Genomic DNA, 26,726 nt, shown 5'->3' with positions numbered 1-26,726 from the left:
CTGTACTCCTCTCCCATTCAAAAAAAAAAAAAAATGCATTGTAGCTGCTTCTTGAAGTAATTTGCAGTGTATAAATCCATCCCCTGCTGACTTGGGCAGTTTTGCCCCCAACACGTCTCAATCTGTCTTTGTGCAAAATGTTCTTTTCTTTTGGAATAGGTCACTCATGTTTACAAAAGTTGGCCGTGCTTTTTATTATTTTTGAAAATTTTAATGTCTGGGATCTAATCTGCTTACTTGCACATCACTGAGGGCTGGGCTGTGGGCAGGCCAGGCTGAACAATAGCTTCTGGGATTTCCAAGCCCCACAGGCAAAAAGGTGAGACAGTCTGGGGAAGAAAGCAGTATAGATTTCGTTTACCGGGAGGAAACACCACCAATGTTAGTGTTTCTTTTTGCTTGTAAAATGGAGGATAGAGAGGTGGTAAAAAATAATTTTGCCAGTTTATCTTCAAATTGGTAATTGGGAGGCTGGTAGGAATTTTCAAACATAATATAACAAAATCGAGAAACAAAAAAGTTCCTTTTCATCTGCACAGAGGCTCTGTTGAAACTGAAATACTTGTGGGATATTAGGAATGAAAAATGTCAGCATGCACACTGCCCAGGCTTGCCTGGTTTATGGCTCCCACCTCGTGGCCGTCATTGCTGCCCAGTAAAAGAACCTCTTTGTCCCTGGAGCATTGCTTTTCAAAGACAAGAAACATCCCCAAACGTCCTCTCACTGACATATAGGTCATGGCATTCAGAGAATAATGCGAGGGATCGCCTGAGTGCCAGTTCCTTGAATCATTGGGACATGAAGCTATTTAGTCCTTTCTGCTCCTACAAATTTGCTTCCTGAATGGAAAGTCACGTTTCAAGTAAAAAAGACCTGAGTTCTTCAGTGGCTTGAAATGCAAAGCTTGTAAACAAATAGAAGGCAAAAAGGGATTGGGGGTGGCGGGAGGGAGATACAGGAGATGGAGAGAGAGGAACATGTCATTTAAAAGTCTTAACCAAGCCTATATTAGAGACGTGTGTGTGTGTGTGTGTGTGTGTGTTTGTTTTGAAATCCACAAGAGGAATGCCAATCCTCTAATTCAGAGTTGAAATGATCCAGACCTTGAAATGAGCACATTTCCTGCTGTTCTGGTAGGTTGAGAAACGTGGTTTAAGGACAAAGACAAGATTGACACAGTCAGGATTGACAGAGGTATTCTGCCCTCTACCAGAAATTCTCCTGCATCTCCAGCCTCAACTCAGATCCCAGAGGGGACAGATGAGTTTCCAGCACAGCTCTGGAATGCCGTGGTCTATTTCTTAGAGGTAAGGGTGCTGGAACCACAGCTCTTGCAAAGCAAATCATTTCTAAACCTAACTTAGTGGTTCACGTTTGTTAAAACTGTGGCACTAAAGGAGGATAGTTGCTTCTCTTTCTGGGTGTCTCATGTGAATGCCAGCTAAGCCCTCTTGCTGAAGGCAGATCTAACTGGTCTTCCTGTGTGTATCTTGCCTGAATCCCGCTGACAATAAGAAGAGTCAACGATTTTGCCTGAGATCAAGTCATGATTGAATAGCATGGCAGACCCTGAGGTAGCATGAACATGTGACATGTGACAGAGGAAATGGTCACTGTTGAACCTGAAAACTTCAAAATAAAAATAAATTAAAGAGCCAATAAAGAGACCGTGTTAGAACACGCAAGTACACCCTAAGCACGAGCACTGAACAGCACTGGGCTTCGTTTTTATCAGAGCACCTTCAGACATAGTTAACTCTGTTTCTGAGCTCAGGTGTCTTACCTTTGCAAGTATCTTATTTTCTACTAGAAAATAGAGGCTGAGTCTTATATTCTTTTATCTCTCACAATGCTTAACAAATTAGCAAACACTGTGTGTCAGCTATTGCTCTAACATACTTAATCCTCCCCAAACCTGCTAAGGTGAGGAACTCCTGTTGTCTCTATCTAACAAGTTCCCATGACTTGGCAGTGGCAGAGCGAGTATTTTAATCTGGGCACTCTGTCTTCACCACTTGCTCTAACAAATATGCCCTAATAAAGCTTGCCAATTTTTTCTGCTTTATTTTCCCTTACTTATGTCATTATAGTCACTCTTGACGCTACAGCACATCTTCATATGTAGAGACAAGGAATATAGATGTTGAAATAACTTGTCACCTTTTTCAAGTCTTGCCCTAACTTTGAAAAGAATTCATTATTCATTCATGCCTTGATTGATTCATTCATTTATATTACAAATGTCTTTTTGTGAAGGAGGTGAGCCTTACATACTTCTCAATTCAGATGTTATAGTCTTAGGAAGTGGGGGAAAGAATAGGGTTACGTTTAAATGAGATGGTGTTAAATGGATTCTATCCTCTGAATGGAGGAGAGAACTAGGTTGGTGAGTCAGCTGATGGTGTAAGACATTCTGGGTTTCAATGCATAAGCTTGCTCTTTTTAATACAGATGAGTCTCCCAAGCAGTAGCTTCCATAGATCCACTAAGGGTGAGGAAAAGATGATTGTGGTTAGAGAAATAACACCATTCTTATTTCCTTAGTCCCAGAGGCAGGGAGAAGGTAGTATTTTGCTCTCAGAAATATTCTCCTCCATCGAAGCATTAAACAGAATGACTGCGGGAATCTGGTCTGGCTCGTTGTGACTGGGAGTTCTTCCATTTCTTAGGAGATGTAGACACTTTTATGTAAAAGAAATAGCACACCACATGGTCAATATACATAGATTTATATTTTGCTAACTGCTCAATTAATTAATTTTTCCAACCCCCTTTCCTACTGACCTCACGGGCTATTTTTTTCCAGATATGTCTCACTTCTTCATTTTCTCTTACCCCTCTTCCTTCCAAATTCAGCAGTCGTCTTATATAGGGCTTTTCTTCTTTCTTTCTCAGCTCTGTGTTTTTTACAAGCGATCCCCCCGGCAGTACCTGTCCTGGCTCACTCTGATCCATGATCTCTCCTCTCTGACCCCGTAATAACTCCATTCATACCCCTGACTTACAGGTGGCACCCAGATGGTAAAAATTGGGGTAAAGGTAGACCAAACTATGCTCAGTTATTTTTGAACGTCTAAATTTCTTTAAAATGGGTAATAAAGACAGTACCCTTTTACACATTTATTCATTGAAAATATTCAACAAATATTGTGGGACTACTATGTCCCAGGTACTGTGCAAGGCCCTAGGAATAAAACACAGGACAGGTAGATGTAATTCCAGGTGATGGGAAGCTTAAAGACTGATGGGTTTGATCATTAGTATTACCTGGTTGAAAAAGTTAAACAATTTTTAAAAAGGTTTTACCAAGGATTGCTGCTGTATAAATGACAACATATTTAATAGTTCAAAACTTACGGCAGCCTTTTTTTCTTCTAGTCATTACAGAAGAATATTGTGGGGGGCGGTCCGGTGGCACAGTGGTTAAGTGCACACGTTCCCGGGGTTCCCCGGTTCGGATCCAGGGTACAGACACAGCAGCACTTGGCACGCCATGCTGTGGTAGGTGTCCCACATATAAAGTAGAGGAAGATGGGCATGGATGTTAGCTCAGGGCCAGTCTTCCTCAGCAAAAAGAGGAGGATTGGCAGCAGATAGCTCAGGGCTAATTTCCTCAAAAAAAAAAAATATCACAAAGCTCTTTGGAATCTCAGACCAATCAGTACATGACTTTCTCCTTCCCTCGACATATCACTGCCTTACATTAAAACGTTTTTAAAATATCTAATGAAAATATTTCTAAATATGGTTGATTCAGTAAGTTTAATTTTAACCAAAGCTAAATGTGTAAACCAAACTGAACATTAAGTAGTTATTTTAAGCTTATAATTTTATTTCTCATATAACAACATGCCTATGTTGTTTGCTAAACTCACATAAAAAATAGAAACCCACCTAGATTTTCCTTGTAAACTATTTGTTTTACCTTGCATAATTTCTTGAAAAGAAATAAATAGACAAAATGTAGCTCATGAGAGGTAAAATGTTTAATTTCTCAACATTAGAGGTATTTTCCAATTTTGGAAGAATCTATAGTTTTCATATAGGCTTAATGGGAATAGTTTAAGATTTCTTAGACATTCTCAGAGAATCAGGTTTTATGCTAGGGAGAGGTATGGGACACCCTTGGTGTTAACTGACTTTTTTAGTGCTTTGTCCCCAGCATGGAACACGGTACCGTGCATGTGGTAGGTATATGATAGATGCGAACTCCCTTCTCCATCTTCTGTTTAAAGCAGAATTTGGTGGTGTCATATCCGCATATATCACAATACCATCTGAAACACATCACACTAACATCAATACTTTATTTTTTATTTCTTTGATTTCCTTTATTCTTTTTCTATCTTTTCTGCTATTTTTATTTTTATAGTGCCAAAGTGACAAAGGTATTGGTGAATATCACAAGGAACCCTTTTCCTTCATTGGCCTGGAACAGAAAATTGGAATAAGGGCCTAGTCAGGGAAGAAGAGAACAAAGAGAAGTCATCAAAAGGATAGGTATTGAGTCACCTCCCCATCCATCTCCTCTGAGTCCTAGAGGAGAAAATGGCAGCCTTACTTTGACCTGAGTGAAAGGATTAGTCTTCCCCTGGGATCTTTGGAGCCTTAGTTCTGGACTGTATTATCTCTTCTTTGACTTTCCCAAACTCTTCTTCCCCATTCCTACTTTGGTCCTTTTGTTTTTTCCTACATTTCACCCTAGGGTTGTTTCCCATTGAACTAGAAAATCTTCTCACGCAATGTGATTTTATAGCAATGCTAAAAGACCAACCAAGTTCTTTCCAGAACCTGATGCTCAGTAGCTATAAAACCCAATTTATCTCTCAAGAATTATGGTCCCCAGGGAAAAATCATACTGTATGCCTCTGTATTTCCTCACTTTCACATTTTTTGGAAGGAATACGTCCTAAAAGAGAGATAAAAACAGAAGACTAAATTCAAATCTGGTTCTATCCCGAGCTAACTGGGCAAAAGTTAGGCAAGCTACTTAACAGCTTCTTGCATAATTTTCTCAGCAAAGCTGGGTTTTTGTGTCCCAAGATAAGATTATAAGCATTTATGGTAGTATACGGCAGTTGTATTCAAAGCGTGGTCTGGGCACCCATATGTATCTTTGGGACATTTTCATGGGATGTAAAAGGACAAAACTATTTTTATGACATTACTAAGACGTGATTTGGCTTTTCCATTCTCATCCTGTGAGGACATCAAGTACAGAATGTTCATTAATCTGGTTTCAGTTTGCATATTGCAATTAATCTTTAGGAAAATAACACCTATAGAATTTCCATGTATCAAAGAACATCCACAATTATCTAACTAAAATACTCTTTTATCCAGTTAATTACCTAGTTAAAATACTCTTCCCTTTTCCAACTATGTATCTGTGTGGGACCAGACTTTTTTCATATACTTCAAGCAAAACAACACATTGCAACAGATTGAATGTAGAAGCAGATATGACAACCCAGCTGTCTTCTATTAAGCTAGGAATTAAAGAGATTTGGAAAAAAGTAAAAACAATGCCACTCTTTGCTAAAAATATTTTTTGTTTTTGAAAATATATTTATTACTGATAAAAATAGATTATTTATGTTCACATATAATGGATTTATTATTATTTAAAATAAATTAATAAATAATATTTTTAAAATCTACTTTTCAAATTTGGAATACAATGAATATCAATAAATATAATATGTGCAAACAAAAGATCTTTAATGTCTTTAAATTTTTTTGACAATGTAAAAGAATCCTGAACAAAAACTTTGCGAATCACTGATATATGGAATGATGACATATAACGTATATCATGCTTGCTTACTTATTAAACAAATGTGGAAAATCTGAGCTCATATTTTGCCTGGGAAAGTTATTTTAACTTTTTCTTTCTCTCTAATATCGTTCCAATGTCTTTTTGTTATCTAACATTATCTAATATCTTTCTATTCTTTCTAATATCTTCCGCACTGTCAGCTGTCCTAATTTAGTTAAGAAAGTCTATAACGCAAACAAACATAATAGGATTTTGCCTTATTTAAATCTTTATACCTAAAAAATAATCTAGTACAAAGAAGCCACATTTAATGACAATAGGTCACCCAGTTGTATTTAAAAAGAAATCAGGGACAATTCAGAACACTATATATTTATCAATCTGATACATGGTATCACTGAGATATTAACGAGATGAAATCGCAAAACATCTGGAGGAATAGGAAAAACTAACACTTTTCAAAGGGAAACCTTCATAGGGCCAATTTGTCGGGAGAAATGAAACAGAAGGGATAAGGTAAGATGTGTTCTATTTGTTTCTCTGCTTTGAGTCCTAATCCAGTCCTGAAATAGCACCATACATTTACAGAAGTAGAGTTCAGAAAAGAGAACCTCGGAGGAGAGAGATTCAAAAGTTCTGGAATTACAATAACCGAAATGTAAAGAACTGTAAAACCAGTCAGGAAAACTTGCTGAGAAGTCCTACGTGTCTTCTAAACTCAGCGAAATGGAGTGGGGAACCTCCCGACATTCAGAAATCATGAATATATTCGGGTTTCACACACACACACAAACACACCCCAAAATTCCTCCATCTTCACTATTTATTTATTGAGGATATATTTGCACACTCTAAATAGATATAGTGAAATTGATAAGTTAAACATAGTGCAAAATAGGAAAATAAAAGAAAGCAGGAAACTCTCTATGTCAAAGGACACGGGAGTTACCAGGATCCTATGACTCGGGTCATTCATCTACGTTATTGTAATACTGACAACAATTAACTGAGCAATCAATATGTTTCCGGTACACTATATATGTTGTCTTGTTTCATTTTCACAGGTGATTTAAGCAGCAGGTTCGACTGTTCCCATTTTACCTGAGGAAACCGGAGAATAGAGCCCTTTTTCAGCATGCTGCAGGCGGCATGGCGAGTAAGTGGTGGTCTTAGTTCTTAGTCACTGTAAGATACAGCTCTTTATGGTCATGTATCTGTAGCAGGAGCTGAGAGGCAGTAATGAGTAATACCAAGGCCCTGACCTCAAGGAGCTTACAATCTCATGTACTAGCCAATTAACCAAATAACTAACTCAATTCAGACTGTTTTAGTCTTCAAATTATTCATAAATCATGAGCTTTAGAAAAACAGAAAAGAGACTAACTAACTCTTTAAAGCAGACACTGTGTTTTTTATCTGTGTAGCTCTAGCACCCAGCATCCATGTGGACTAGAAAACAAGGCTATCAGAAAATATGCGCAGAAGTAGGCATTTGGATTTGGCCTTTATGAATCAGGACCATCTCCCTAGAGAGGGCATGGGAGAGACCACTGTATTTGTACACTAAGTAACATCATTACTATTAATAACCAAACCATAGTATTCACGGAGTGCTTGTTCAATGTCCACTGCTGTATTAAGCACTTTATTTGTATTTTCTCCTCTAATACTCACAATGGGATAGATAAGTACTAGCATCACCCTTCATTAATAAACAGGAAAACTGAGGCTTGACAACTTGCAGAATTTGTCACAGCTAATAATTGTTCACAGCCCAAGCTGTCTGAATCTAGCATTCATGTTTAGCCACAATGGTATGCTTTCTTTTAAGAATGCCAACTTTTCCTATGCTCTCCTCTTCCCTTTTCTCCAGGTTCGCACGCCCCCGAGGAAGCAGCCGTTCCCTCTCTTGCACACTGTACTTGAGTTTTACATGTTCCTTGTACTTCATCTTGGCTCCCTGCAGCCCTCCTACTGCAGGCACTAGACTGGAAGCGAGGATAGGGGAACCCCAGTGGTGGCAGGAGCAGAGCTGTTTTGTAACTGGAAGCCGAACAAGTCACTTAGCTTTGAAGGCACAAGAAAGGTTTCATTTAGATACCAGGCAAAAAAGATCAAAGCTGGGGAGGACAAATATGTCTGTTGTCTGCGGCAGGCGGCAAGTCACCAGAAGGGAGCCCCACATCCTTTACTGCAAAGCAGATGCAACACATCTGAGAGGCTACCATAAACCAAATAAATAGTGCCGCAGAACCCTCCCTTGAAGTCTCCGGGAAACAAAAGCACGGGCTTCCACCTGAAACAGAGAAGGGCTTGCTCTCTCTGCAGCTGGCACGTGGCCTTCTGCCTGCCCCACACTGCTTATACTGTCTTAGGTGAATGCTGAGCATCTACTAATAAAGTCACCAAAAATCACGAAACCACTTTATATACGTCTGAAAGAACACAAAAATTGATTTTATGTAAAATACCGTCTGAGAAGTGACATACAATAACTTCTTTGCAAATCACAAAGGTTTCAGGTTAATAGCAGGCAATTAAGAGAAATACTCCTCTCCACTTAAGTGAAGCCACGGCTCTCAGAAATGACCCCAATAACGGGAGGGGTACGTTTCCCTCCTCTAGTTGGGAACTTCCTGACTGAAGAGGGAAATATAAATATAGTGAGCATCTACCCTTCGGCAAATACTACTTTAGGTGTTTTACATATGTGATTGTACGTGATTGCTATCATAATCCTGTGAATTTGAAATTATTAGATCTATAGATGGGAGAATATATTGAGTTTTTTCCTCAAGGTGATTGAGTAAATGGCTGAACTCCTTTCTTCAAAAAATACTAGATTTTGTTTTAAAAGTTACTTTGTAATGAATTTTACCAGCTGGGAAACTGAAAGCCCAGTTAGGGAAATTTATGAAAGTGACACAAAAGCAATTAACTTTAGGAGTAAAATATTTCATCTGTTAAATTTGAAGAAAAAAGAGACAGTTTTAAGATCTTAATAATTAAGCTTTGGTGACAAACACAGCACACTGAACAAAAGGACATTAATCCTTAAATTTCATTTTTCAGCACAATTTTGAGTGCACATTAGAGTAACCAACACATTCTGATTTTCCCAGGGCTGTCCCGAGCAGAACTTTAGGCACGATTGTCTAATTGCTAGTCTGTAATTGCTACAAGCAACAGAAATTAGCAAAGGGAAATCGAGTGGTGATTAGAGTCATTAAGTTAGTTACGTAAGTGCATTAACAAGGGGACTTGAACTGTCCTGGGTCTTTAGGGACAGCTTCCTGTGGAAGTGACATAAGTGGAAATGGGAAAGATGAATAAATATTAGCCAGATATAAAGGGGGTTGGGGTGCAGGATATTCCAGGCAGAGGGAGAAACATGTGCAAAGACCAGCTGGCAGAAGGGAAAGGACCTTGGTGCATAGGAGCCATTAGGGACAAAAAGGACTGCATAAGGACAGAGTGAGGAAGAGCAAAGCGCAGGTGACCCTCACAGGGAGATGGGACCGACAATTCAAAGGTTTTTAAACAAAGTTAAAGGTTTTGGTTTTTATCCTAAGAACAGAGAGAAGCTGTTAAAGGGTTTTGGGAGAGCAAAGGGCAGCGATGGAGGTTAGAGCAGACATAGTCCCATTTCTGCTGTGAAAAGATCCCTGCGCTACGGGAACAGAGAGGATGAGAGAACTTCCAGCAGATGACTGCTGCAGACTAGAAGGGAGACCCTAGTGGCCGGGATTAGGTGGTCACAGAGATGGAAAGAAGAGGGTGCATTACGTACATTTCTCGAAGAAAAATTGACTGCTCTTGGTGATAATTCAAGGTTGAAGCGTAGTAGAGAAAAATGTCAAAAATGATGTCTATTCTTCTGGCTCTTGTAAATGCATGGATGGTAGAAACTTATATAAGGTTTAGTTTTACTATCTAATAATTTGTTAGCTGTTTTAATAAAGATGTTCTTGTTTTTGTAATAACATCATAAAATGCATAAATCTCTCCCCTGCAAAGGTTCTGTAGTCCCCTGCCACCGCTTGTTGACCTTGTGCCTTAATATTGGAGAGATGACCTGGGAGGTAGAGAGAATTGAAATGCTCAAACATCAAGCATGTAAATTACAACACACATCACACACGGATGATGGTAAGAAGAGTATAAGGTGATCATTAATTTCAAAGCTTCCTCCAGCTGAAGACAAGTCAAGAGGCAGACTCATATGAGTCAAAATGCTTTAGAACTAATTCATTTTAACCCGTCTTCATGACTTTATGAGGGATAGGAATTATTCAAGAACAGGTTTTCTGTAATACATTTCAGAACTGTTTTCACAAGAACCAACAAAATGATTGCGCAAATCTCTCTGCCACTGTGAGTAAAATTATTATTCTCATATACCTTCTAAAAGTATTTGATTATGTTCACCCTCTAGGTTTTTCTCTTACCAACAGCATTATTATTAAAAAAGTAAAAGCTACTTTTAAATTATTTTTGCATTGTCTCATAATCAGATTGTCTGAAACAGTTTATAATAATATTACATAATAAGTAATCATGCATAAATAATACACCTTGGTATATAATATAGAATAATATATAACATGTGTGTATTATATAGCAATATAACTTAATGCATAATATATTATAATATATGTTTTAATGTTTAATATATTATATATAATGTATAACACATAGCATATAATAATATATTGTATATATATTATATATAACAGAATATGTAATATATAACTATACATGTTATGCTTTAATATATTAAAGTAATAAGTAATACTTATAATATGTGCCATATTTTATAGTTTCCAAAGTCATTTCATGTATATTTTCTCATTGACTCTTCACTGTGATATGAGTATCACTGTGCTTCTAACCGAAAAGAGGAAATAGTGACTGGGATCATGTGGTCAAGATGGATGATGTAATATCTCCATAATGTACAACACATCGTATGTAATACGGAATACACCACCTACGATATATTACATAACATACATTTCCATACAGTCTCTCACTGAGTCTGCCTTGGGATGGAAGCGTTATTGTGCCCTTCTAACAGAAGAGGAAATGAGGTGATTCAGTAACATGCCCAAGTTCACTCAGCTAAATTATTGGGCAGATTTAGGACTCACAAGCAGCTTTTTAGAAATGCAATTCCAGTATTCTTTCTACCACATCACAGCTGTCTTAGATAATTGGCTGACTTTTGCTTTATAGTTTTGAACTAGCTTCTAAATGGCAGAGTTTCTTATAGGAATATGCATGACATTGTCTGATTAAAAATGGCTCAACTAATGACATCCAGAAGCAATCAAGAAAACACTCAGTGTGGATCACATGTCAGGTTCTGAATGGGGTTATTAAAAATTCCCAGTAAGCATTTGTGTGGGGTATGTCCTTGGCAAGAACCAGACTCTCAGGGCTGGACTGCATCATGTGCAAGTGGGTTTCATCATTCTTTCCCTTTCGAGTGATGCAAGGAGCAGCCTTGCATTCTGGGCTCACAGAACCAGGACTACCTTTGCAGATGCGAAGTGAGAGAGCAAGGGTCTTGGCCTGACAGCCAGGCAGAGTACACTCTCCGCTGGAGGCAAAGGTCATTCAGGCTTAATGACCTCCAAGGAGCCCACCCACCCAGAAGAACAAAGACTCCTCTAGGTTCCTGGGACAGATGAGAGCAGAGGAATGGTGTAAGTGTGTGCAAGGGGTTCCTGTGGCGGGGGGCGGGGGGTTGACATCATTCTCTGACTTCATAGTCTAAGCACAGTTAACCCCTAGAAAGCTAAAAGGTAAGTGAAAACATACAGGGAATTCATGAGCAATGGAGGAAAAAAATCAGCTTTTAACCCTAGTCTTTGCTTTCCCCCATCTGGTGCTCACTCCTAATAGTACCAAAAAGAAAAAAGTTAAAAGCAAAGCAAATACTCACACACTCGTCTACACATACATATATACACATATATAGATGCCTACATATGTTTTATATATGTATACACATATATGTTTATATGTATGTTTTCCCTTATATTTTCCTGACCTCTAAGAATGCAGAAATGCATTTCTTTGGGAAAAAAACAAAAATCTAAAGAACTTTCACTGATGCCAAAGATTAGCTGTTTTTAAGGTTAAGGAGATTGAGTAAAAATTGTCCATAAAAAGGAGAAATTACACAGACACACTTTAGTTTTATTTCGGTCAAAAAAAGGAGGAGAACCAACATACTCTGCCTGCCTAATTTGTATTTGCGTTTTATGTATATGATCTGATATAGCTTCACTAAGTTTGAGAGCACAGTGTCACTAGGCACATTTTACAGATGAGGAAACTGATGCTGCATGGAGATAAGTGACCTGCACAAGGTCTCATATGGAACAGATGTCTGGTCTCGCTCCAAAGCCATTGCAGTACACCACCGTCTGTCATGAAATAGTTCAGGCCTGACATTTCCCCACAGCTTCAAAACAGAGAGCAGAAGATGCCTCACTTTTAAAAAATGATTTTGAATCAGCAACATGTTTGTCCTTATTTTTCCCTTTTTTCCTGACTCCTGAGAATGCAGATAATGCGTTTCTTTGGAAAATAGACTACAATCTAAAGAACTTTCACTGAAGGGAAATAGCAAAGACTAACTTTTTAAAAACGTTATTGAGAGGATTGAGTAAAACTTTTCTATAAAAAAGAGACATCGCGTCTAATTAAGGCCCCTCCTTTGGTCCTGACTGACTCCACTCTATCTTCTACTCCAGTGGGTCTGGAGGTGCAATCCTGAGACCTGCAATGTCAGCATCACCTGGGAACTTGTCATGAATGCAGCTTCAAGGGTCCCACACCAGACCTCCCTAAATCAGAAATCCTGGAGGTGGGGCCCAGCCATCTGTATTTTAACCAGCCTTCCAGGCGATTCAGATGCACACTAAAGTTTGAGAACTACTGAATTGCTCAATTGTCTAAGCCATCTTTCTAAAATGTATATCTAGGGGCCGGCCTGGTGGCACAGCATTTAAGTGTGCACTTTCCGCTTCTCAGCGGCCTGGGGTTTGCTGGTTCGGATCCCAGGTGCGGACATGACACTGCTTGGCACACCATGCTGAGGTAGGCGTCCCACATATAAAGTAGAGGGAGATGGGCATGGATGTTAGCTCAGGGCCAGGCTTCCTCAGCAAAAAAGAGGAGGACTGGCAGTAGTTAGCTCAGGGCTAATCTTCCTCGAAAAAATAAATAAATAAATAAAATGTATCTCTATGTTGCCTCCCTGCTTAAAATTTGTTTTTGGCTATTCATTACTTATAGAAAAATTCTGAAACTCTTTGTGTGGCTTATCTTCTTTTTCAGAAACAAAATCCTCACCCCAACTCCCTTGCAATTACAGGACTATTTCCAGGTCCCTTGGTCTATGCAAAGTCTAATCATTCTGTTCAGAATGCCTTTCATTCCTTCTTTTGTGAGCTGGAAAACTCCTTTGAGCTCACGTTAGGACACAAGCATCACCACCTCTACGAAGACTGCTTGGAATTCACTGAGCAGTCAGTGCTACTAAGTGACCTTGTTCCATTCCTCCATTATATTTCTTATTATTTTTGGCAATTTTTATAGGTCCTCCTCCTCACTACTGGAACTCTTTTGAAGGCAGAGAGCATGCTTCATATACCATTATGTCACCAGAGCCTTTCACTGTCCTAAGCACATAGTAGGTGACCAATAAATAGTTGTTGCATGAATCAATTGATAATTGAGTCAAAGCCAAGTACAACACATTAAAGATTCTACCAGGTGACTATGGTTCTGGTGAGCTCAAGGGGCATCTAGTGCAATTGTTGAAGGCCTTATTTCTGTCAAGGATTGTAGATCATCTCTCTTGTTTCCTCTGACTTTCTCAATCCTTTTCTATTCCTATCTTTTTTTTCCAGTAACTCTCTTTTTTAACTATACTTTGAGTTTGCTATTTGCACCCAACGGATATGATGGCACCCAAAGGATATGATGGCACCCATATATTTTTCCAAATATCAAATCTCTATTTTCCCACCAGCCTCACTCCATCCCACCATTACCTTTTCTTATAACCTCTACAACCGAAGTAGAACCATGAGGCTGACTACATTAGGGACAAGGAGGGCAGGTACTGCCTGGAACGAAGGTTCCTTCACCAGCTTTGAGTTTTCAGTTCTCTAGACTCTAAGCTACAGGAGCAGAGGGGCCACACTTTTTGTTTACTGCTCCATCTCTAGAAGAGTTCCTAGCACGTAGTATGCACCTAATAGACACTTACTGAATGAATGAAAGCTGCTCCTCTTGATGTCTTTAGTACAACAAAAGTAATAATTACTAGACTTTGTTGAGTAAGAAAATACTTTCTAACATTTCTTTGAACTTCTTTTGAACTTAGCAAAAGGCAGCCTCACTCACCACATTAGAGCACCAGGTAGAAGGAGAAAGAGATTATGACAAACAGGAAATAGAGAGCTCAAAGCCCACCTTTTCTGATCCCAATAAATAATGTGATGTAGAAGGGGGAGAGAACAAAGGGCAGCAGGTGATCAGAAGTGTGACCCCAGCTTCCTTGCACAGGCCAAAATCCAAGAAAGAGGAAACAGGCTGGATAGGTTGGGGGTCACGCCAAATGTGGAAGAGCTTTCGCTCTACTTCTTTTTGGACACTGGAAGGCTATCTCCTGTTAAGCTATTCTCTTACCATCCTGGAGATAGTTGCACCAAATAGGATGATTCGCTGTGATTAGGTAAGGGGGGAATCCGAGTTTAGTTATACAGAGCTATTCTCCAGGGTTGCTAGATTTAGCAAATAAAAATATAGAGCACCTGGCTGTATTTGAGTTTGGGATCAAGAAGTGAATTTGGGTTTTGTTCATTAGTTTGGGTTTGGTTTTTTGGTTTTTGTGGGGTTTTGGGGATATAAATGTCTCATACGATATTTTGGACAGCCTTGCACTACGAGAATGTTCCAATTCAAACTTGACATGGCATTCGTATGTTAAATGGCATCTCTGCTGCTGTCAATTTTTACGTATAATGTATTCAAGGATTCCCATGGAGCCCTCATGAAGGCATGTAAAAGTTATTTAAGAGTTCTCTAGGGATCTTGCCAGAGGGTGTCACAGCACACTGAGAGCCAAGGTGTGGGCAAATTTCCAGAGAAGATCAATAAGCTCTGACCAAAAGAAGAAAAGATCCCAAGTTATGCCATCCTCATTAAAAGAGAAAGAGACAGACTCCCTAGGAATGGAACAGTTGCCCCTCCACAGTGTCATGTGTTAAGAGAGAAGACAGCTGAGCCAGAGACCAACAACAAGCCAAGAATCCAAAGAACCTAGGGTAGTGGTGGAAGTTCAGCACTCAGATCTCCATTCAGGACAGAACTCTCTATTCAGTTGCAAAGAGTGCAGTTAGCTGACAGCTTCCCTAATGGCGTCAATTTCACTCCCCTTTTGAGACAAGAGCACCCTGTTCCTGGGAAGCCCCTTGCAATGATTGAATATAGCAGGGGTACTAGGGCCTGGTTATTTCTGCCCAACATGAGACCCCTCTAACAATCAATCTTTCCTTGAGAGCTTGCTGCTGGCTTGACAGAGCCTCTGTCAGATCTGCATCATAGTCTTCCTGCCCAGTCCTGCTTCCTTCCATCCTTCCTTTCACAGGTACCATACCTTCCCTCTGAAAGGCTTTCCCTGTTTAATTCTGCTTCCTCCCCCTTTTAGTCTTCACAGGTCTTGGGTTGAAATAAACCCGGTGATCTTTTACTTTGTTTCAGCATCTGCTTCCCAGTTCTGTGTTAAATGCTGTGATGCCTTCTAAATTACCCTCCTCCCATAATCTTAATTGGTTTTTTTTGGAAGAGAGGAAGCAACAGAACTCTGATATATTCTGTATTACCTAAGTCATCCTAGCAGAAAAATAGCTTATGTTTTTAAATCAGAGTGAGAATACCTAGCTGGAATAAATCCTGGAACAAATTTCTCTTTCCAAATCATCTACCTAATAAGATGTGAGCTCATGGAGATCAAATTAGTCATAGAAAAATAAAGATGTCCCTGTTTGATTGCAATATTGAAGAATTTACAACCCTGTCCCATCTACTTAGGTAGAATCAGACTGTTCTGATTAAGGAGATAGGAAGACAGAGATGAGGGAGAGACAGAAGAAGGAGATAGGTTACAGGGAGGAGAAAGAGGCAAGTATCGCAAACATTTGAAATTTCAATGTCTTTTGGGGGAGGATGCTTTTGAGTTCTACCCTCTGACCCTTCATTAACTTCAATGCTGCTTTCCTATCTTGGGAAAACACTGGCCAGGTTAATTTCAAACTTCTACCCTATACCTTGTTCTGGGAAAATGACAAAAAGTTATTTTCTAGCAGGTACCTGAGAAGGGGGAGAAGGAGGCTGACTTCCTGCCAGCTTTTGTAGTGTGAAGGCTCATCTTCCCCATCTAATAAATCTCATAAAAGCATAACATCCGTCCAGTAACATTTTACTCAGGCTGGGTTGCTACCCTTTCAAAAAGCTTTAGGTTACATCCCAACCAGAATGAAAGAGATTTATCAGAGAGATATATACCAAAAATACTTTAGAATCTGAGCTCTTCAGCCTGCATTTCAGTATACTTCCTAAGCTCGACCTAACCCATCTTTGTTCCCAAAGGATGGTTAGAGCGATTTCCTGCCTGTGTTAAGCATTGTCTAAATCTTAAGCATATACGGACTTGCTTCAACCCTTCTATCTTCCTTGGTCATAATAGTCACAGATTTATCTCTTTCTTTCAATCATTATGGCATTTATTTTCTTATCACTTATTTTTTTATTCATTATATACCTTTTTATATTTTATAAGTAATTTCCTGCATAAATATCTTATCTCACGAATAAAATATTAAAGTTATTAAGGAAAGCGATCACATATTGTTCTTCTAGAGTAAATAACATCTAGCAAATACTTCAAAAGCAGCTGTCAGAGAAAAACAAATACTGTATGATCTTACTTATATGTGTAATCTAAAAAAAAAAAAAAACAGGAAAAGAGATCAGACTTCTTATTACCAGAGGCAGAAGGTAGGGAGAGGAGGAACTGGAGGAAGGCGATCAAAAGGTACAAACTTCCAGGGATAAGTTAAATAAGTCATAGGGGTGTAATGTACAACACGATGACTATAGCCAGCAATGCTGTAGAATATATAGGAAAGTTATGAAGATAGTAAATCCTAAGAGTTCCTATCAAAAGGAGAAAATTTTTTCTCTTTTTTCTTTTCTTCTTTCTTTTCTTTGTATTGTGTCTATATAAGATGATGAATGTTAGCTGAACCTATTGTGGTAATCATTTAACAATATATGTAAATCAAACCATCACGCCGTATGCCTTAAACTTATACAGTGATGTATGTCAATTATTTCTTAATAAAACTACAAAAAAAAATTCTGAAAAGTAGCTGTCAGCTGATTCTGGAAGTTCTCTGGGAACCGAAACAAGTTATTTCAGGAAAAATCACAGACATGAATGATTAAATTAGGGTCAAAGGGGTATACAAATATTATGCCCACTGTACTCTTATTCTTCAAATCAAAGAAGTTTTGAGTGGTGAGATAGAATGCAAAATGGACTTCAGCCAACTTGGTTGTGAATAACTATTTGGCCTCTCCCAGTGACCAACAATGAACTCTGAGGTGAGTCCGAGCTAGCTACTCCACCTGTAATACAGCGTTGCTCCCAGTTATAATGAAACGAGGTCTCATTCTAAATTTTTCCACACACACAAACAAAACACAAACAAAACAATGCTTAGAAAGCAAAAACAAAAACTGTTCAGACAACCTGTTCTGTTAGCTCAGTGAAGTCTCAGCTCACTGTCCTTTTAGATATTGTTTTCACAAATTACAAGAAAAGTTCACTTGAAGCAGACACAGCAATATTCTAGAAGCAGACACAACAACAATTGCAGAGCCAGGATTCTGCCATGATTACAGCTAAATCAAACAACCAGAATCCTCCAGAACTCAAGGCTGGACACAGGAATCTTTGGGGATTTAGATTAGGGCATCTTTTACAAGGGCGTAGGCCATAAACCCTCCCTGCATTCTTATTGTTCATGCATGTATGGGAAGTTATCTTCTAAACATTTTAACCAATATATCTACATTAAATATTTTTAATTTCCCTAATAAGGAGCCATTTTTAACATGAACCATCCTTGTCAACGATCTACTATTTTAACCAATAAAAGCCCCATTTCTGACATCCAGTATATTAAATATCAAAGTAACAGTGATCCATCCAGATGCAAGCCACAAAACAACGGAAATTGCCACATCTGGAGAATAGGCTTCCTGAGGGCCAGGATCCAGTTCGGGACTGTGAATTTCTGATTAGCACATTCATGGATGATCTCTGGATTGTGCATTCTTCATCAGGTCTAGAAGCATCTGGATTACAGGCTAAACTAAATAATACAAAAGTTTTCCCACATAGTATCTGCTGAAGTATGTAAAAATAATTTCAGATATTATAATCAAAACCTTAGAGAATGTCTCTACTAGTGTTTCTTCTAGCTGGGCTCTCCAGAGCCCTAGTTTCAGCTCCTCACTCCCACCTACTAGGGAGCCACTGTATCCTTAAAACAAAGTGACTTAAAAACTTTATTCAACTCTTTTTATTGGGCCTCCATGTAAGATTTCATCTGAAGGAAAAGTTGCTGAAAACAATGTTGGAACAAATTACTCTGCTACTTCTGTCCTGCTTTTTCTCGGTGGTAAAACTGCCACCCAGAAGGCATAGAGATAAAATTTGAGGTCTATTATTTAGTGGCAGAGATAGCCCAGAAGAGCATTTATGACAGGAAAAATGGCAAATAAACACGTTTTGCTGTGGCAAAACCAAGATGTTTATGTGAAAGACCAGCACAGTAAATGGTTTGCTGGATCAAAGTCTGGTAGAGTGGGCCTGAAGAACCAATTGTCTTGTGTCCCTGTTTGACACATCTTAAGTTATGTACATATACAGCATCAGTTCAATAATAGGAACTGACCTGGATGATCATCTAAGTCAAATGATGTGTTTAGAAGAATCGATTCTGTCAGAATCATTCGTGCATGAGGAAGAAAACTATCCTCCAAGAAATCAAGGTGAAAGCTACCTGGAAAGAGTGAGATTTGAGGCCATGTTATTTCTAGGATGGCTTTGAAGTTCAGGCTTGACTGATTAGGTGGGAGCCCTTGACATTGTGATAGCCTGGAGGAGCACGACGTGCTCTGGCACTGGCTTTCTCCTTTTAGTCAGAGGCTGTTAAAAGTCTGCTTTAGTGGATGCATGTGAAGGAGAGAGTTCTTTTGTGGACACAGCTGACTCTGTCTCTACTTTCTTTGTGTCCTGGGGAGTTTCCTACAAGGAGAGAGAGGGAAAAGCCACAGACATGGGCCGACTGCAGTGTACATGTCCTCCTTCTTTGGGGTTGATCTTCTTTGTCTTCCCGTACACATTTGTCAATCAGCAAGTACTTCTACCAGATATATGCTAAAGGACTTGTGAGATGAGAAGCAAAGAAAATTCAATATATCAAATTTGGGAACCCTGTACTAGGTGGTTAACCATCTACCCAAGCAAGAGTTCTCAACTTTTTCTAAGTTATGTTTTTGAGGACTAGTAAAACCCTGGGCTGTCACCCCAGAACAGTGCTCATGTGTTTCAAATTTTAAAGACTATTCAGAGAGATTACGGCCTCTCCAAAGTTCATGCACAGATTCCCCCTCCTTCAGTTGACCTCAATCTAGAAAGAAGGTGGCCCCAGGTTACAGGTCAATGAGGAATTCAGATGTTATAGGTGTTAAGTGAGTCTGTTGTATGGATTAAAATTAAAGGTAGTACTTGAACTAAAAATAACAGAAGTATGATGGTTAACCCACTGAAGAGTCTCTACCAGGAGATTCTCTCCCACTTCCCGTTGTGTTCCTCCATAAAACTACAAAGACTAGGAACACTCCCTACTACCTCTTGGATGTTATTTCTTTGAGTTAGCCTTCAGGCATATTTTGGTGTAACCAAAGCTATTCTGATAATATAAAATAAAATAAATGCAAATAAAGTTATAGAGCTATTTGAATCACTCAAATAATTATTTCTAGAATTCATTTTGAGTTTATCACAAGCTTTCTCCAATTATTTAAAAATACATTCCTAAAAAATTATTGTAATTCACTCCTTTACAAGGATTATAGTATTTTTGTATGATTGTGTGATGTTGGTAAACTTTTAGCAACCCTTAGGGCAGCACATTTTCAGGTTGCCAATTTCGATTTTAAAAGAGTACTTAGTACAGGTTTCTTTGAGATCTCTAACACATCACTGACTGTATTGTTTTACATTTCCACCTCTATGATGAAATGAATGCACAAGGGAGGAGGTGAAAGTGGGAAAGGTCATGGGAATAATGTTAAATGCATCTCACCACCAAATTATATCCGTCTTAAAAAGCCGTGCTCCGGTGTGGATTGGCTTTCTTCTGAGCTACGGAGAAAGAGTAAACAAACAGAAACGTTTTTCAAAGAGAAGGAAAATAATTGCCAAGCTGTACACATTTAATTGTAGTACAATAGTGCAAGTTAATTTGCATCACATATTTTAGTGATTAAAAAACAAAAATCAAACCTAGGAAACCACTCAAAGTTTCCCTCCAAAGAAAGTATTCTACCAAAGTCTAAACTGTGCAAACACACCCTGTGATTATCACCAATTGGGAACTGTGGAAGGTCCTGAATGCCAAAGCACGAGAAGGCATTTTAGCATTACATGCCACCTACTTGTTCCAAACTATTTGATAAATTCAAAAAGGCTAATTTACAAAAAGCATAGTACATACAGTGCTTGTTTTCATTGCCATCTATTCCTTGCAATATTTCTCTGAGCTCAAATCCATGATGCCTGTTGGATGGAGCAGAAACAGTTAAGGAGCAGAGAAGTCAATGCTCACTTTGTCAGGAATACATGTATCTTTTGCTTCTCAGGGCCATTATAGAGTCAGGTTTACCAAACCATTGTCTCCTAGAAGTATAACTGATTTGAATGGTTTTACCAACTTTAAAAAACTTAATATAATCCCAGGACCCCCCAAATTTGCCTTAACTAACACTCGATTCTGGGCGGGGGGAACATCTTATGTACCACTTTGCCCTGTTCTGTTAGATTTTATCCCATCATTATGATGGCTAGTCCTTTATAAGAACAAATAAAGATCCTAGTTCTCAATAACCATAGGTAAATAGGTGGGCCATGAAGCCTGTCTGTAATCATAAATAAGATGAAAATACAATAATCTACAAAGCCCCAAACTCATCTGATTTTACCAAATTATCCTCATAATTAAGCTCAGATGTCGTTATTAATATTTACTAAGTTAGATAAACTGTCCTATCCTTGACTTCATTTGGTCATCGTTGGCCTGACATGAATGAAAAAACAAATTATTCTGGTGATTTATGTAAAAATCTGATTTAAATAAACGTTTTAATTTGTAATCTTGAATTTTTTCCTTTGACTATGTGCTGTTTTTCTTTTGTAATGAGATAAAATAATACACTTTTAGGACTTGAGAGTCTCTTATCTTTTATTTAAGAAGACTCTGAAGAACAGAAAGCTTAAATGAATTATCTGAGGTTACACTCTTAATTAGTGGAAGGACCAAGGTCAGGATTCGAGTCTCCTGATTCCCAGTCTAGGATGCTTTCTACACATCCTATACTAAACTATACTTCATGTTCCTAATGACTTCCATTTTCCATCACATAAAAACCCTCAAATGGGCCGGCCCAGTGGCACAGTTGGTTAAGTGTGCAAGTTCCACTTAGCCGGCCCAGGGTTCACCAGTTCGGATCCTGGGTGCGGACATGGCGCCACTTGGCACGCCATGCTGTGGTAGGCGTCCCACATATAAAGTAGAGGAAGATGGGCATGGATGTTAGCTCAGGGCCAGACTTCCTCAGTAAAAAGAGGAGGATTAGCAGCAGTTAGCTCAGGGCTAATCTTCCTCCAAAAAAAAAAACCTTCAAAGACATGACCACATTCAACAACAGTATTATTACACAGAGAAAAAAAAATGTTTTCTTATATACTGAAGTTCTTTTATCCCTACCAATGAAATAATTGTCAAGCTAAAAACATGATGATGACAGAATGCAGAGTAAACATCACATGAGATGGTCTAAAAGCCTACTGCATTCGATTCGGGCTGCAAAAGAGAGGAATGAGGAAAATGTACATTTAATGAAGAAGAAAAATAATTTTCTTGTCCACAAGTTTCAAGTTAGCATATTCTAAGAACTGGAGTATGAAAATATTGGGTATCTGGGAGAGGATGGAACAGTGGAGAGAAAGGGGAACTCATTTCCAACTCACAGCCTCCTCTGGTATGAAAATGGGTGACTGCAGTCAATGAAGAACATCCATCTGCAGTGACTGCTTTGTCTAATAAGACTCCCCCATACTCCACTGGAAATGACAGCATCTATTTCAAGCATCTTATCCCTTTTTTGGCTAAACTCTCCCTCCTATGTTTATATGATTACTGAATAGAGGACAGGGTCTCTTCCAAAGAAACATCCATAACCAGAGACATTCTAAGAGATGTTACTGTCTACATCTTATGCTTTTTTTGCCTAACGAAAGAAAGGAAAATAGGCAGAGCCCAACTTGCTTTTTCAAGTGTGGTTTCATAAAATTAGCCTTTCCATAACAATCTGAGCTGTCCATTCATCCTATAAAAATGCCTCATATTAGACAGCTGTTTTGCTTTTGCTGAGCTTTGCAATTGGGATATTTACACTGTGTCCCATTATAAGCTAAATAGGCTCACACCCTGGAAACAGTTATTGCTTAATGAAAATAATATGCTATAGCCAAGATTATATTAACATCTGACAAGAAGACCTCCCCTGTACTAAAATGTGTCTCTTCTAATAAAAGTATATGCAGATTTAAACCTATTTCTCTGGTTTTACTCATGGGCAGTATATATAACATAACTTTTCTTTGTATGTTTTATCTGAATTCAAGAGCAAAGCATCTGATGATGTTTGAAAATGTTTCCTAGTTTGGTAAAATGCATGGTCCTGGGCTTTAGTAGCAGACAGGATTTGAGCTGTGCCATTGAGTTGCTATGTCATCTTGTAAAAATTGCTTAGTTTCTCTAAGGCTTAATTTTCTCATTTTATAAATGGAATAAGCATACATACTACATGGTGTCCTTGTAGATTTCAAGACAATATCAAGTACCTAGCTCAACAGCAGAAAAAGAGTAAATATTCAATGTGGTATCATGGTTAACAGCATAAGTTTGGGAGTTGGTCTAAGTTCAAAGTTGTGTTCCACCACTTTTGTGCCTGAATCTTTGCTTTTATAAATTAGGCATAATAGTAATAGCCATTGGATAGAGTTTTTTTCTAAAGGATTAAATAAGATAATATACATAAAGCACTTAGAATTAAATCTGATACATCATAAGTACAAATTCATTTGCTAAGGCAACAAATGTTTATTGAGCACGTACTACATGCCACATACTTTTTAAAGAGCTGAAGATTCAAAAGCAAAGTAAGTGGTCAAAAACACTTCATAATTTTCCAGAAGGAACAATAAACAAAATAAACAAGTAAAATTACTATTATTTTAAAATAGTGAAAAAATGCCACGGAGATTTTCAAAGAGCAGGGTCAAAATTTTAGCTAGAGTAGTCAGGAAGCCCTCACTAAAATGATGTCATTTGGGTAAAGACCTAAATATTAACAGCTATTACTATTACTATTATTTTCCATTCTTCCTTTCTTATTCTGTAATCTGTGGTACAATTCAATGAGCAGGAGGAGAAGAATGAAAATATATCAGCCAGGGGCTATACAAGAAAACAGAGACCACTCAAGCTGGAAGGCATTTACTTGAGGGAATTAGGTGCTTACAAAACCATTGAAAGATATGAAAGAAATGAAATTTAAGTGAGATTACTGTTTATTTTCACGAAATTGGATATTATAGAAGTTGCTGGAAACCACTGCCAATGATGTCAGCTGCCTATGGCACCAAAATGGTAACTCTTAGGGGAACTCATTAAAGCCACCAGCAAAACCTCATATTTGTCTGCTACCAAAGTTCATGCACTTTCCTGCCCCTGGGAGAGAGTCATATTAATTTCTATTTCTTTTCTGCCTTCAAAATCTTATGTAAATATATCTCATTAAGGAAATTTAAACCAGAAGACTGATGGCAATGGATTCTGGGAAATGTAGTTCCTAAGCTTCCAGCCTGTGACACAAGGATGGCATAGACTGGAGTCTGGGTAGGTATCTATCAAAAAGAGAAAGACAGGGCCAGCCCCCGGTGGCCTAGTCGTTAACTTTGGTGCACTCCACTTGAGTGGACTGGGTTCGGTTCCTGGGCTGGCAGTGGATGTTAGCTCAGAGTGAATCTTCCTCAGCAAAGGAAAAAAAAAAGACCAAAGAAAAGGAGAAACAAGGCTATTTACTGTGTATCAGGTATTGTGCTAAATTCTTTATATTCATTTACTTCCTACAAAACTGTTCATTAGTAGTAGTATATCATCTTTTTCATTTCAGAGACAAGGAAACTGGAACTTGGATGGACTAATTAATTTGTCCAAAGTCACACACCAAATAGATTGCAGAGCTGTGATTTGTTCCGAGTAAGTATGATTCCAGAACCTGCATTCTTAACTACTCTGCTTTTGTGTACCTAAGTTCTTTATTCTCAGAGAAAAGGATAAAGAGTGAGGTTAATTATGTAATGATCTAGAGAATATCATAACTGACTTTATTGTAACTGACTTTGTTGGAAAGGAGTGAGGGAAATAGCAATTTAAAAGGAACAAGAGCTAGTTTTGAGGGCTATTGAGGAAGAGGCAGCATTCAGTAAATATCGCTAAGGAGAAGAATGAAGAGACACACAGGGATGTCCTGCCACAATATTTCCACAAATATTTTGAACCACTCTTATTTTCAAGCAAGGCTCCTTTTCCAGAGCAAGGTCCACAGAGAATCAGAATGTCATACCTAGAAATCTTAGAAATCAATTCACCCCAGATGGGGAAATGAGACCACCAAGACCATCAAAATTAAGACATTTGTTCAAGACACTGGCAGAATTGGAGTCAAGAACTTTTCCTTCTAGACCATGTTTTAGTCTGCTGTTTTAATTATTTAATATCTATGAATATTTGTGTGTCTGGTGGTTAAAACAGTAAAGTAGAAATGCTGTTTGCTATTCTTGGCTCATCTGCAAACTTGCTGGCAGCTATGTCATGTCTCATTCACTTCATCCAAGGACTCCAGAAACTCCATGTTACCGTATGTGGAACAGGAGTCTTATTAATCCTCATTCAGAATATTAAAGGGACTGGATGATGAGTTCACTTGTGAAAAGTACTTTGAGATTTTTAGATAAAAATCCATCCTATAAGCAAAGAAAAGGGGACTTTTCTTTCTTTTCTGGATCATCAACCAATATTTTGAAGAATGGCAGACTCTAAATTCAAAAAGAAATATAAATATACCTCTTTGAAATCTTACAGTCAATTTTGGAACGATTTCAATATCCATGAAATTTCAAAAGTAATCATAAAGTGAGCTTGCCTCCAAAATCTTCCTGTGTAAAAGTAGAAGCATGTTAAAATTGTTTTGGAGATATTTCTATCTTGAGGAAACAGCTGGCTGTGCTCTCCATTTAACTACGTATTCCCACGCCATCTTTGGAAAGCTAAATACTGTAATTTACTTCAGCCATATTGTATTAATATTTATTATTTGAAGAAGAAGAACAGATAACCACTGAGTGTTTTTTCTTCTTTGAGAAGCACTGTGAAGATTTATGGGTGGGAATCTATTTGTATGTTTTGTTTTGTTTACTAATCTGTGTCAATCTCCAGTGACTGAATATATTTATTCTGTTAAACTCCACATTGTTCACTGAGCTTCAGAATTAAATATTTTATTTTAGTTAGAGAACACCATTTATCTCATGCCCAATAGCAAGAAATAAGCATTTATTTTCCTTTTTCTCCTATTCAGAGGCCCAGAAACAAATGATTTTTATACAATTTGAAATGTAGTGAATGCCCACACTGAGAAGCATGGTAAAATTTTTGATTAATTAGTCTATGCCTCTCACCAAGTTGTAGCATCAGAAATATCCAAAGAATTAAAATGACCTAATTTTAACAAACTGTAATTGGAAAGAAGAGAATGATATTCCTACCTTAAAGTACAAATGGCATTTGCTAACCTCTTCCAAAACAACCTAGAGAATTCAGTTTTATAATTAAATCTGTCTGAAAAATGCATGCGAATCAACTCATGGACACTCCAAAGCTTTCTTGACTCCTTGGTTCTCAAGATCCTGCCATCTGGGTTCTAATTCCACTGTACCACTGAAACTGATTTTGACAAAGTCATCAACAGCCTCTTGGATACCAATGACTACCTTCTTGAAATGAACTTTTTCCTTGCTGTTTCTCAGCATTCTGTCATAGGCCCTCTTATCAATTTACATATTTCCCTTGAGTGATTTCAAACATTCCTTTCACTTCAATCATGTTTCTCTCCCTAAACATATGTTTATAGTCCAGATATCTCGCCTGAGCATCAGACCTTTATACTCAATTTCATATTAGATATCTCCATTTGGATATCTGATAAATATCTGATAAATATTTGAGGAATACTCAATATTTCCCAAAATGAACTCACGCTCTTACCCCCCACAAACTGCATCTTCATTTGTGCTCTGAATTTCAGTGAATGCCATCCATCAGTCTCTCAGTTGCTTAAACCATCCCTCCCAATCTTCATTGCTTCCTTGGTCTCCTTTCTCTAACACCTACAATCATTTACCAAGTCCTCATGATTCTGTCCTTTAAAGACTTTTTAAATCTG

At 38.2% G+C, this 26,726-nt stretch overlaps 1 long non-coding RNA gene across 1 annotated transcript; it reads right to left on the bottom strand.

Moving 5' to 3' along the window:
- Window positions 1–2,425: 2,425 nt before the first annotated feature.
- On the bottom strand, window positions 2,426–26,708 carry LOC111775103 (uncharacterized). Its single transcript, XR_002810604.2, has 5 exons — window positions 26,549–26,708; window positions 20,654–20,715; window positions 20,243–20,301; window positions 4,179–4,278; window positions 2,426–2,682 (listed from the first exon to the last, which is right to left on the bottom strand). It is a non-coding gene; the product is annotated as an uncharacterized lncRNA (long non-coding RNA).
- Window positions 26,709–26,726: the final 18 nt, after the last annotated feature.

The sequence above is a fragment of the Equus caballus genome, chromosome 9, assembly GCF_041296265.1.
Source record: "Equus caballus isolate H_3958 breed thoroughbred chromosome 9, TB-T2T, whole genome shotgun sequence".
Lineage (NCBI taxonomy): Eukaryota > Metazoa > Chordata > Mammalia > Perissodactyla > Equidae > Equus > Equus caballus.
Note: the sequence above shows the minus strand (reverse complement) of the source record. Positions and strands in the feature narration are given on the sequence as shown.